The sequence below is a fragment of the Chrysochloris asiatica genome, unplaced genomic scaffold (genome assembly GCF_000296735.1).
Source record: "Chrysochloris asiatica unplaced genomic scaffold, ChrAsi1.0 scaffold00177, whole genome shotgun sequence".
Classification (NCBI taxonomy): Eukaryota; Metazoa; Chordata; class Mammalia; order Afrosoricida; family Chrysochloridae; genus Chrysochloris; species Chrysochloris asiatica.
Window position 1 is genome coordinate 3,144,364 of NW_006408695.1, and position 12,941 is coordinate 3,157,304.

At 37.2% G+C, this 12,941-nt stretch overlaps 1 protein-coding gene and 1 pseudogene across 2 annotated transcripts in view; one reads left to right on the forward strand and one right to left on the reverse strand.

The window, feature by feature from the left end:
- TP63 (tumor protein p63) overlaps nt 1-12,941 on the reverse strand; it is a 323,929-nt gene that overhangs the window by 219,428 nt on the left and 91,560 nt on the right. The gene's annotated exons all lie outside the window — the stretch shown is intronic.
- Nucleotides 6,057-6,432, forward strand: LOC102829759 (annotated as a pseudogene).

Here is a 12,941-nt window from a genome sequence, read left to right on the forward strand (position 1 = left end):
CTCAAGCTGATATCTCTGCTCTTCAACACTTTAACAAGTTCCTGTGCAGCAGATTTGTCCAATGCAATACATCATCTGATCTCTTGACTACTGCTTCCACGAGTGTCAATAGTTGATCCAAGAAGAATGAAGTCCTTGACAACTTCAATCTTTTCTCCGTTGATAAGACTGTTATTTATTGGCCCAGCGGTGAGGACTTTTGTTTTCCTGACATTGAGATGCAACCCATACCAAAGGCTGTGCTCTTTGATCTTCATCAGTAAATGTTTCAAGTCCTCTTCACCTTCAGCAAGCAAAGTTGTATCATCTGCTTATTGCAGGTTGTTAACGAGTTTTCCTCCAATCCTGACTCCACATTTTTCTTCATAGGACCCAGCTTCTTGTATTATTTGCTCAGCATACAGGTTGAATAAGTATGGTGAAAGAACACAAACTTGTCACACACCTTTCCCAATTTAAAAACATTCAGTGTTCCCATGCTCTGTTCGAACAACTGTTTCTTGGTCCAGGTACAGATTCCTCAGGAGTACAATTAAGTGTTCTGGAATACTCATACTTCTCCCAGACCATAGAGCAAGGAAAACTGAGTGACTTTTGACAGGAAGCTTGCTTGTAGAGTGGGGTGCCTCCAGACATTTAAGTGGGGGGAGTTAAGTTTGGCTCTCATAGAACTAGAGCCCAGGGCTTATGGCAGAGTAAGGTGGCCCCTTATGGGTAATTATTAGCACCTGACTGGAACAACTGTGCCCTGAGCATTTTCTGACCCCAAATTGTAACCTGTTTAAAACCCTTAACTCTGAGTATGTTGTCTGAATCCTATGTGGCCATTGCAATAAATTACTAAATCCCGTGGAGTAGAGTGGGTTGTTGGAGAAGTGGTTGGCGACACATATTTTATGTAAGCACAGAAATGAAAAGGAGCCCTGGTGACTCAGTGGTTAAGTGCTTGGCTGCTAACAAAAAGGTCAACAGTTTGAACCCACCAACCATGGCAGTGTAATTCCAGAAAAATGTCAGCTTTGGGAAGCCTATAGTGCAGTTGTATTTTGCCCTAGAGAGTTGCTTTGTATTTGAATTGACTCTACCACAATGGGTTGGGTTGGCTTTTGATTTGGTGCATATTGATGTTTCAGGGAATTGTTACAATAAGTGGTGTGAATTAGATCTAAATAGACAGAGATTTTTATAACTTGTTTGGAGGATATAAGTTCTAGGATAGATAAATTGCCTGAAGAAAATGTTCAGAGAAACTGACTAGTGCTACAGTGAGAAACTGGTACAAATGAGATGTTATTGTATTTTTAAATCATATAAAAAAGTTAGATTACAGAATCCATGCTATTGTAAATTTCTTCAGTTCATTCAGAGTAAGAACTCGACATTGCCTGCATTTTCACTGTGGTTAGTGATGGTTAGACAAACATTTCTTTTCTATTGATGCCATTTCAGTGTTGCGACTGAATGAGAAGAAAAGATTGGCAAATTCTGTCTTAAAAGGGGAGTGATCATGTAGGTAATATTCCAGGATCTTTTGAAATTAAACTTCAAATAAGGGGAGGATAACTAAGACTTGTAAATTATCAGATGGCTTCTACAATTTATCCACAGTATCAAAACCCATTGTCATTGAGTTGATTCTGACTCATGGTGTCCTCACCTGTTACAGAGCAGATCTGTGCCCAAGGCTTTTCTTGACCTTAATTTTCACAGAAGCAGACCAGTAGGCCTTTCTGCAGTATGCTGCTGGGTTACTTTAAATACCTATGCTTTATGTTGGAGGCTAATAGCAACCCACTTTCATAACCCAGGGAACTATCCAAAGTACAAAGACTGAGAGTCAAAGAAAACTTTAATGGCTTGAATTCATTACATCAAAATGGTCTTGAACAAATATTTTGCCCTTTGGACTTTTCCCACATTCAAGAGGGAATAAAAATATGTTTTTTCTACTTATATAAAATTTAAATTATTTTTCTAGATTTATACAATAAAATAAAGGAAGGAATCTAAGACACAAAAAGATAAAAAGAATCTGAAAGTAATTAGGAAAAGCATAGCGACTTGACTAAAAACATTAATTTTAGAATCCTGAGTTTGCCACACTGTAGATGTTATCAATGTTTGACCTTGAGTAAGTTACTTAAAACTTCCACAATTGTATCCTCATTTGGGAAAATTAGAAAAGTGATAATTAACACATCATGTTACTTGAAAGAACCCTGGTGAGATATAGTTAAACATTTGGCTGAATACTGAAAGGTCGATAGTTCAAATCCACCAGCTGTTCTACAGAAGAAAGATGTGGCCATCTGCTTCCATAAAGATTATAGTTTTAGAAACTCCACTGTTGTTTTTAAGTGCTGCTGAATCCTTTCTGACTCATAGGGACCCTGTATAGGGTTCCCAGGAAGCATCTGGTGGGTTTGAACTACCAACTTTGTGGTTAGTAGTCCAGTGCTGATCTTACAGTGCCAGACCAGGAGTCCGTAGGGCAGTTCTATTCTGTCTCATAGATCACTAGGAGTTGGATTCAACTCAATAGCAATGGATTTTCATGTCACTGTGAGAATAAATGAGATGTATGTGTGACTTCTACAATTTGTGGGAAATTCCATTATTTACTTTAATTCAATTTTTTTCCATGAACTTTTTGAAGCCTTCTGTTTCATGAAGTATTTAGTGTCATATCAAGAAGACACTTAGAAATGACAGGTAATGGTGATCACTATTCTAAATGGAGAGCTGTTAAATTCACTTTCCTCCAAAAATAATGAGTCACAGGAGATGTAAGGTTGCTGGTTCACTTCTTGAGAGTCTCAGTGTTCATGTAGACTTAAAGTTATTTCTCTGACAATTTTATGGTCTCTTGATTTCTTTTAACAAAAGGAAAACAAATAAAATCACTGTATAGAAATGCATACAGTGATAAATCTTACTAACCCACTGTAAATTGCATTGTAGTTTGTGTTGTTGGTGATGTTAGATGCTGTTGAGTCAGTTATAACTCATAGGAACACTATGAACAATACAATGAAACACTGCCCAGTTTTGCACCATATTCACAATTGTTATTAAGCTTGAGTCCACTGCTGCTGCCACTGGGCCAATCCATCTCACTGGAGGTCTTACTCTTTTTTTGCTGACTCTCCACTGTATCCAGCATGATGTCCTTATATCCAAGGACTGGTCACTCCTGATAATATGTCCAAAATATAAGAAGCAAAGTCTCACCATCCTGGCTTCTAAGAAGCGTTCTGGCTGTACATCTATCAACACAAATGTGTTTGTTCTTCTAGCAGTACATGGAACTTTTAATATTTTTCTCCAACACCATAACTCAAATGCATCAATCCTTCTATGGTCTTTCTTATTCACTATTCAACTGTCACATGCATATGAAGCTATTGAAAATACCATGACTTGTGGTCAGGTACACATTAGTTCTCAAACGGACATCTTTGCTCTTGAACAATTTAAAGAGATCTTATGAAGCAATACAGTATTTAATTTCTTGACTACTGTTTTCATGAGAGTGGATCCAAGCAAAATGAAATCTTTGACAGCTTCAAACTTTTCTCCATTTATCATGATGTAATTTAATGATCCAGTGGTGAGGATTTTTGTTTTTTAAAACATTGAGGTGCAACCCATACTGAAAGTTGTATTTGATTTTCATCAATAAATACTTTAAATCCTCTTTGTTTTCAAGAAGTAAGGTTTTATCATCTGCATATAAAAGGTTGTTTATGAGTATTCCTCCAATCCTGATGTCAAGTTACTCATACAATCCAGCTTCTCAAATTATTTGCTCAGTGCATAGGTTGAATAAGTATGGTGAAAGAATAATCCCTGGTGCAGATCTTTTCTGGTTTTAAACCATTCAGTGTCCCCTTGTTCTGTTTGAACAACTGCCTCTTGGTCTATGTAAAAGTTCCTCATGACAATGATTAAGTTTTCTAGAATATTTATTCTCTGCAATGTTGTCCATTTGTTGTTGTTGTTGTTAAGTGCCATTGAGTCGGTTCCGATATCTTGTCATAATTTACACAGTCATAAACTTTTGCACAGTTAGTAAAACACAGGTAAACATCTTTCTGGTATTCTCTGCTTTCAGACAAGATCCTTCTGATGTCAGCAATGATATCTCTCATTTTGTCTTAGTTTGGGTCTGGCTTGAACCTCTGGCAGTTCTCTGTCTATGTACTTTGCAGTCATTTTAAAATTAACTTGTACAAAACTTTAATTTCATGTGATATTAGTGATATTGTCTGAAGATTTCCACATTCCGTTGGGCCACCTTTCTTTGGAAGGGACACAAATGTGGATCTCTTCCAATCAGTTGTCCTAGTAGCTGTCCTCCAAATTTCTTGGCATAAATGAGTGTGTGCCTCCAGCGATGCATCAATTGGTTGAATGATTTCAATTTGTATTCCATCAGTTTCCAGAGCTTTGTTCTTTGTTAATGCCTTCAGTGTGCTTTGAACTCCTTCCTTCAGTAGGAGTTATAATAATATGCCATTTCTTGAAATAGTTGAACATCAACCATTTTCTTTTTGGTACAGTGATTCTGCGTATTCCTTCCATCTTTTTTTTTTGATGCTTTTGGTAACATTCAATATTTTGCCTATAGAATCCTTCATTATTGAAAGTCAAGGCTTGAATTTTTCTTCAGTTCTTTTAGCTTGAGAAACACTGAGCATGTTTTTTCCTTTTGGTTTTCTAACTACAGGTCTTTGCACATTTCATTATAATATTTGATTTTCTTTTCTCAAGCTCCCCTTTGAGATTTTCCTTTCCGCTCTTTTACCTCCTCATTTCTTCCATTTGCTTTAGCATCTCTTTGCTGGAGAGCAAGTTTCAGAGTCTCTTCTGATATCCATCTGGTCTTTTCCTACTTTTCTTGTCTTCTTAATGTCCTTTTGCTTTTTCCCTTTATGATGTCCTTGATGTCATTCCACACCTCTTTTGGTCTTCCATCATTAATGTCTAATGCATCAAATCTGTTCTTGAGATGATCTATAAATTCAGGTGGGATATGTTGAAGGTCAAATTTTGGTTATGGGCTTTATTTTCTGCAATTTCATCATGAACATGCATCTGAGTAATTGAGTCTGTTCCACAGTCTGCCCTTGACCTGATTTTGCCTGATGATACGGATTTTTTCCACCATCTTGTCCCACAGATGTAGTCAAGTCACAGTTGATTTCTGTGTATGCAATCTGGTGAGGTCCATGTATATAGTCGTGTTTTATGTTGCTTTAAAATAAGGTATCTGCAGTGAACAAGTCACTGGTCTTGCAAAATTTAGTCATCCGATCTCCAGTATCATTTCTATCACCAAGACCATATTTTCCAATTACTGCTCCTTCCTCTTGTTTCCAACCTTTGCATTATAAGCACCAGTAATTATCAATACATCTTGATTGCCTGTTTAATCAATTACAGACTGAAGAAGTTGGTAGAATTCTTCAAGTTCATCATTGGCTTTAGTAGTTAGTACATAAATTTGAATAATAGTGGTATTAGCTGGTCTCCCTTTTTGACGTATGTGTGGTATCCTATCACAAACAACATTGTACTTCAAGACAGGTCTTAAAAATGTTCTTTTTGATGATTAATGGTGACACCATTTCTCTTCAATTTATCATTCCCAGCATGTAAACCATATGACTGTCATATTCAAAATGGCCAATATCAACACATTTCAGTTCTCTAACGCCTAGGATATTAATGTTTATGCTTTCCATTTAATTTTTGACAAGATCCGTACTTTGTACATTCCATGTTTCAATTATTAATGGATGTTTACAGCTGTTTCTGTTCACTTTGAATTATGTTCCATCAGCAAATGAAGGCCCTGCAAGCTTTACTTGACTCCCATCATCATAGCCAACTCTACTTTGAGGAGGCAGCTCTTACCCAGTTGTGTTCTGAGTGTCTTTTAACCAAAGGGACTTATCTTTTGGCACTATATCTGACAATATTCTGGTGCTCTTCATCATGTTTCAATATTCTGGGCAGTATGGGGTCACCATGGCAGAGTTGTAGCATCTTACATGCAGAAGTCAGTTGACACTGGAGTGAAGATTCTGGAGTCAGAGAACTTTCGGAAGATGTTCCAGTGCTGTTCCTGCTGATGTAAGGACAACCAGACATTCATGCAACAGGTCATCAATGCATTGAGTGCTGCAAAGCACTGCTGGCACAAGCTCAGGCCCTGGTGACCAGTGAGTAGGACAAGTTCCAGGACCATCTGGCCTGTTGTGCCTTGCATTGTAATGACAAAGTCGAAGACTCGATGGATGCAGAGAGTAATAAGCTTCAGGTTCAGTAGCAGCTGGAGAATGTGTGACCAAATGTGTGGATGACCACATGAATCTCATCCCATCCATGACCAAGAAGATGGAGTCTGTTTCAGCCATTGCAAAATAAAAGTCTTTTTCAGTGGTGATTAGGAATAAGAGCAGGAACCTATATAAAATGAAGAAAGGAAATTTGTTTTTTTTAAAGTGAAGGATATGAATGAAAAAATTGAAGATGGCAGGAAATTTAAGAAATATGTCTCGTAATCTGGATGCTGGTTCTTTCATAAGTTTGAAACCATATAAGGTAAAATGGGGAAAACGGGTGCTAAAGTATGGGTCTGAGGTAGCACAAGAGTATTATTTCAAGCCTAAATTGTATGTGGCCAGTCCTTATCCTAGTATGTATCTCCCTTGCTGTAGAAACCAGAGCCCTTCAAGGCACCAGATTCTCCTTAGTACCAATAGACCAGCAGGTTCCTCCAACCTGTCTGTAATCTGCTACAGTTTGAGGAGGGGTATTTCTGTTTGTTCCCAATCTACTGGTTACAAGAAATATCACCATCCCATTTTCCATAAACTGTAAAACAGAATCTATGAGATCACTAATTCAGAAGTGGAAAAAACAAATATCTGTGTCTTTGTTTGCTTTTGTTTTGTTTTATATACAAGAGCCTCAAATTTACATCAAGTTAGGAGAAAGGATAGTATGGATAAGAACTTTGAAAGGCTGCTTAATTAAGAAAGTTGAACTGGATTAGTTTTTCATAGACCTAATCAAATGAAACCCCATATTGCTTAATTGTGGTTGTTAGTTACTATCAAGTCAGTTTCAACTTGTGATGACCTTGTATGCAACAAAACAAAATGTTATCCAGTCTTATGCAATCTTGATGGTCATTCGTATGTCTGAATCCATTGTGGCAGTCTGTCTTATTGAGGCTTTCCTCATTTTTATTTGCCCTCTACCAAACATATTATTCTTTTCTAGTGATTGGCCTTTCCTGATGACATGTCCAAGTGCTTACTTAACCCCCTGTAATAAGAACACTGTTAACAATACGAAGGACTCCTGGTGTGGCTCTGTAGGATAAAGACTTGACTGTGAACATAAAGTTGTCTGTTCAAACCTACCAGCAGCTCCTTGGAAACATTGTATAGTGTTGCCATGAGTCTAAATTGACTCAATAGCACTTAACAAGAAACAACATGAAAGTCAAGGGAGAAAAAGTAAGGTATTCAGAGGCTAAGGAAAGCTGTGACTCCTTTAGAACAAAGGAGGGATAGCCCCTCATTACCAAATATCACTTCTACCAGTATGCAATGTTCAACTTAATGACACCTTATTTTGACACTTTTCTACCAACTTATTACTTGAAGTAATAATGTAGTCTGTCTGCTTGCTGTTTCCAGGCTGTGATATATTTTTCTAGTTGTTTAATTAAAAAAAAAAAAAAAAAAAGTTTTGTTTTCAAACAACAAAACTCACTATTCTGGTGCTGACAGTGTTCAGTTACTACTCATAAGGTTTTCCATGGCTAATCATTCAGAAGTAGTCTGCTTCTCCTTCTTCCTAGTCTGTCTCTTTCTGGAAGCTCAGCTGAAACCTGTCCATTATGGGTGACCCTGCTGGTATTTAAAATACTGGTGGCATAGCTTCCAGCATCACAACAACACACAAGCCACCACACTAAGGCAAATTGACAGATGAGTTTATGTACAGTAGCTAAGACCTAATCACATGATTAGGTGTTCTAGTTTTTGACATCATATTTACATATATCTACAGAACTGCCATGGAGGTAGTCTTATAACCAGTACCTTATTAAAGATATAGAGACAGTTGCAAATATATCAATAGCAAATGTAATTGCAATTGCATATAGCTGACATGTATACACCAAAACGTTCTTAGTGTTCATCAAGACATAGTCCCCATAAGAACAAAGGTAGCACATTCATAGAGACCAAATCTATCATTCCAGACACTTCATTTTCTTGTTTATCAGAACCTATTATCAATGACCCTTGTTTTAATTAAAGTAAAAGCTAGTTACTGTAAAAACAGCTTCCATAATCTCAAAGTAAATGCTATAATTGAAGCTTATTTCTTGCTCACAGAAATGTCTTAGTCTCTTTTTGTTTAGGTAGCTATTCTGTACAACTTTTTTGCAAATGAAAACTCAAAACTTTAGATTTATTTCAACTAGTTCCTCTGCTGTCCTCTAAGACCCAAAGACATCCACTTGGTCCATTCTGTCTAGCTTATAAGCAAAGACAGTGAGGGAGAGATAAGAGTATTAAAGTAGTTTTGAGGCCAAGCCTGGAAGTAGCATGCATTACTTCTTGTATTGCATTAGTTAAAATTATCATATGCTCACTCCTAACTTTAAAAGGTTGTATCTTTTTACCATCTTTATTTAATATGTATGCTGTACAAATAACAATTATATGAAGAAGAATGTAGCATCACGATAGGAGGAAGATTCATTATCAAACTGTGATATGCTTTGCTTGCTGAAAATGAAGACTTGAAACACTTACTGATGATATGGATCATATGCAAGTGTAATACATTTGTATCATATGGATTACACACCCACATAAGAAAACCAAAATCCTAAAACTGGATGAGTAAGTAATATGATAAAAGTACACGACAAGTAGTATCATGATTAATGGACACGATTATTAAAGTTGTAAAGGATTTCATTTTACTTGGATCCATAATCAGTGCTCATGCAAGCAACAGTCAAGATATCAAGGGAAAAGTGCTGCCAAAGCCTTTTTTAAACTGTTAAAGAACTTACAGTTCTGGGGGCTGCTGAGGCAGAGTCAGGTAGGAGAGTCTCCATGGAAGAGGGACTGAAAACCCAGAGAAGCTGCTCTCACGGAACAGCACCAGAGCTCTAGATCTAGCATAGGGTACAGGGCATTACTTTCCTGCACACACCAGTGAAAAAAAATAACAATATAAAGGAAAATATTGAGATTTAGGAATCACTCTAGTCACGGGACTCCCTCTGCAGCCACCCTGCCCGGAGTGGATTTCAGAGGGTGGAGCTGCAGCCAGACTGGCACAGAGAACCAGTGCTAAAAGCGGTGCACTGACATTTTCAAAAGGAGGTGTGTGTGTGGGGGGTATTCTACACATCATTTCCTCCTCTTACCTGTCATGCCTTCTTTGTCCAGCCCAGATGCCTTCAGGAGGGTGGGTGTGCACCCCCAGAAAAGGGGTCCAGAGTTGAGCCCACAATTTTCCCATGGCACAGAGAGAAAGAGCCCTATCAGACATAAAGACAAATTCTTTGGTGGCTGCTTATGACGTCAGCCTCTGGGTCGCAGCCCTAAAATTAACTTGTGTGGGACCCTTTACTCGGGCATATCCAGAAAGAAAAAGGCAGGCCTGTCAGGCCTGACAGACAAACCATATGAACAATCTGTAAAACCCCAACATGAAAGGATACAACTATCTCAAGAATTATACTGTGCACATGAAGATACCTAACTGACCTTCAGAGACAAAAACATTAGACAATCTTTCTCCCATTAACTTCTCAATATCTATCTATGTACCTCTACAGTGGTGACTAAAGGGGGGGTCTTGATCAGGAGATAGGCTTCCCTTTTCTCATGTAAGGCTTAGCAGCTATTGATTGTCTCTTGTCTCAATGCTGGAATATTATGGGATATGCTTGTAGCTTGGCTATATGGCCACAATTGTTGTCTCTTATTCGGTACTGCAGGGAGAAAAAGCTCACACCTCCAGGAAAAGTGTGGGATCAAAAGGACCAAAACCAGAAGCAATATAAAAGCAGAGACAAAACCCACCACTTTGAAACAAAAATAAAACTGTGGCCAACTGGCCAGTTGCCTTGCTACACAGTGTGTGTGCTCCGTAGATGCCTCCAGCAGTGGCTGATCCCACACTTTTCCTGGAGGTGGGAGCTTTTTCTGAAATGGAAACAAATTCAAATGCTCAGAAAAAGGATGAAGGAAAACAAGGAAGAAGTCAGGAAAGTACTACAAGAGTAATGAAACAAAATTGATACAGCATTGGAAACAATTCAAAACCTGCAAAAAGAGGTCCAGATGATTAATAATAAAATATCAGAATTGGAAAATACACTGAAAGGGGAAAGAAGCAGAATTGAAGAGATGGAAGCCAGAAACAGCAAGCTCTCAATACTGCTAAGATAGAGGAGCAAGCAGAAAAAAGGATAAAAAAGTGTAAAGAGAGTCTAAGATTCATGCTATCCAGCATGAAGAGAAACAACTTAAGAATTATTGGTATTCCAATAACAGGATGAATCACAGAAGTCCACAGAGGAGATAGTTGAAGAGGTTCTGGAAGAAAAGTTCCCTAACATCTTGAAAGATGAGAAGTTAAACATTCAAGAAGATGGACATACCCCAGGAAGGATCGACCCCAAAAGAAAATCACCAAGACATATAATAATCAAGTTCTCCAAAATCAAAGACAAGGAGAAAATTCTAAAAGCAGCCAGGGAAAAGAGAAGTGTTACCTATAAAGGCAAGCAAATCAGATTAAGCTCTCACTTCTCAGCACAAACCATGCAGGCATTAAGGCAATGGGGAGACATATACAAAACCCTAAAAACAAAACAAAACAACAAAAAAACTGCCAACCAAGAATCGTCTATGCAGCAAAACTGTCAATCATATACAATGCTGCAATCAAAACATTCCACAATAAACAGAAACTAAGAGATTTTGTCAAAGCACTCCAGTACTTCAAAACATCCTAAAGGGAGTTCTTTGGACTGAAAACCAACAAGAACAAACAACAACCAGAGATTGACAGATGTTGCAATACCACCTGAAATTCAGACAATGGATAGCAGAGTCCATAACAGAACAAAACTACAACAAATTCAAAGGAACTGGGAGGTCAACTGAAGATAAAATAATATCAATGCCAAAGAAGGGATAAATGTAAGAACAGAGATCCAGGTGGTGAGGAGGCCAGGTAGATTACAGGATACAATAGATTGTTTTAAATGCAGAGAAAAGTTAATAGACTATAAGGTAACCCCAAAGAAAGTTAGTACTTCACAACTTACCATGAAAATGAACTTCCAAGCACACATGAAAACTAAGAAAAAACTGAAAAGAAATAGCACAAAAAACACAAACTCAGCACAGGAAGGCATACAGAAAAACAGAACAAATAGCACTACTAAAAATTTAACATAATGGCAGCAAAAAATTCATACCTATTGATAATTGCATTAATGTCAATGGATTGAATACACCAGTGAAGAGAAAGAGAGTGGTAGAATGGATAAGAAAACAAGACCCTTCAATATGCTGCCTGCAAGAGACACACCTTAAACACAAAGACAAACACAGACTAAAATTTAAAGGATGGAAAAAAATATACCAAGCTAACTACAACAATAAACAAGCAAGAGTGGCAATACTAATCTCTGATAAAGTAAACTTTAAGACAAAAACGAGCATAAGATATAAAGAAGGACACTATCTTATGATCAAAAGGTCAAATGAGCAAGACAACATAACCATAATAAACATCTATGCTCCCAATGAAACAAACACAAAGATATATGAAGCTAACCTTACTAGAATTGAAGAAAGAAATAGATAAATCTACAATTATAGTGGGAGATTTTAATACAACACTTTCAAAAAGGGACAGAACAACCAGAAATAACTCGACAAAGTTAAAGAGGAACTAAACAGCACAATCAACCAATTTGACCTCATAGATGTGTACAGAGCATTCAACCGAACATCAGCACAATATACATTCTTCTACAGTGCATATGGAACATTCTCCAGAATTGCTCATGTGTTAGATCACAAAGTAAGCCTCCATAAATTTACAAACAACAAAATACTATAAATCATCTTTTCAGACCACAGTGCAATAAAACTAGAAATCAACAATAAGAAGACCAAGGAAATAAAGTTGAATACATGGAAATTGACTAACACCCTGCTGAAAAGCCACTGGGTGAAAGAAGAACTTAAACATAAATTCATAAAGTTCCTAGAAACAAACAAGAATGAAAACACAACATACCAAAATCTTTGGGACACAGCAAAAGCTGTACTGAGAGGACAATTTATTGTGATAAATGTGCACATCCAAAAAGAAAGAAAGAACCAAAATTAACACATTAACACAGCATCTACAACAATTAGAAACAGACCAACAGAGGGAACCTAAAGCCACCAAAAGAAAAGAAATAATAAAGATAAGAGCAAAAATAAATGAGATGGAAAGCAGAAAAACTATAGAAAAAATCAACAGGACAAGAAGCTGGTTCTTTGAAAGGATTAATAAAATTGGCAAACTACTGGCAAACCTAACAAAAGAAAAGAGGGAGAAGACACAAAAAAACCACATGGGTGATGTTACAACATAACCAAAGGAAATCAAAAGGATAATAACATAATACTATGAAGAGTTGTACTCCAACAAATTTGAAAACTTAGAAGAGATGGATACATTTTTTAGGAAAACACGACCTACCTAAACACAGAGTAAAGTAGAAAACTTGAGCAGACCCATTACAAAAGAAGAAATCGATCAGGTCATCAAAAAATCCCCAACAAAACGAAGTCTAGGCCCAGATGGCTTTACTGGTGAGT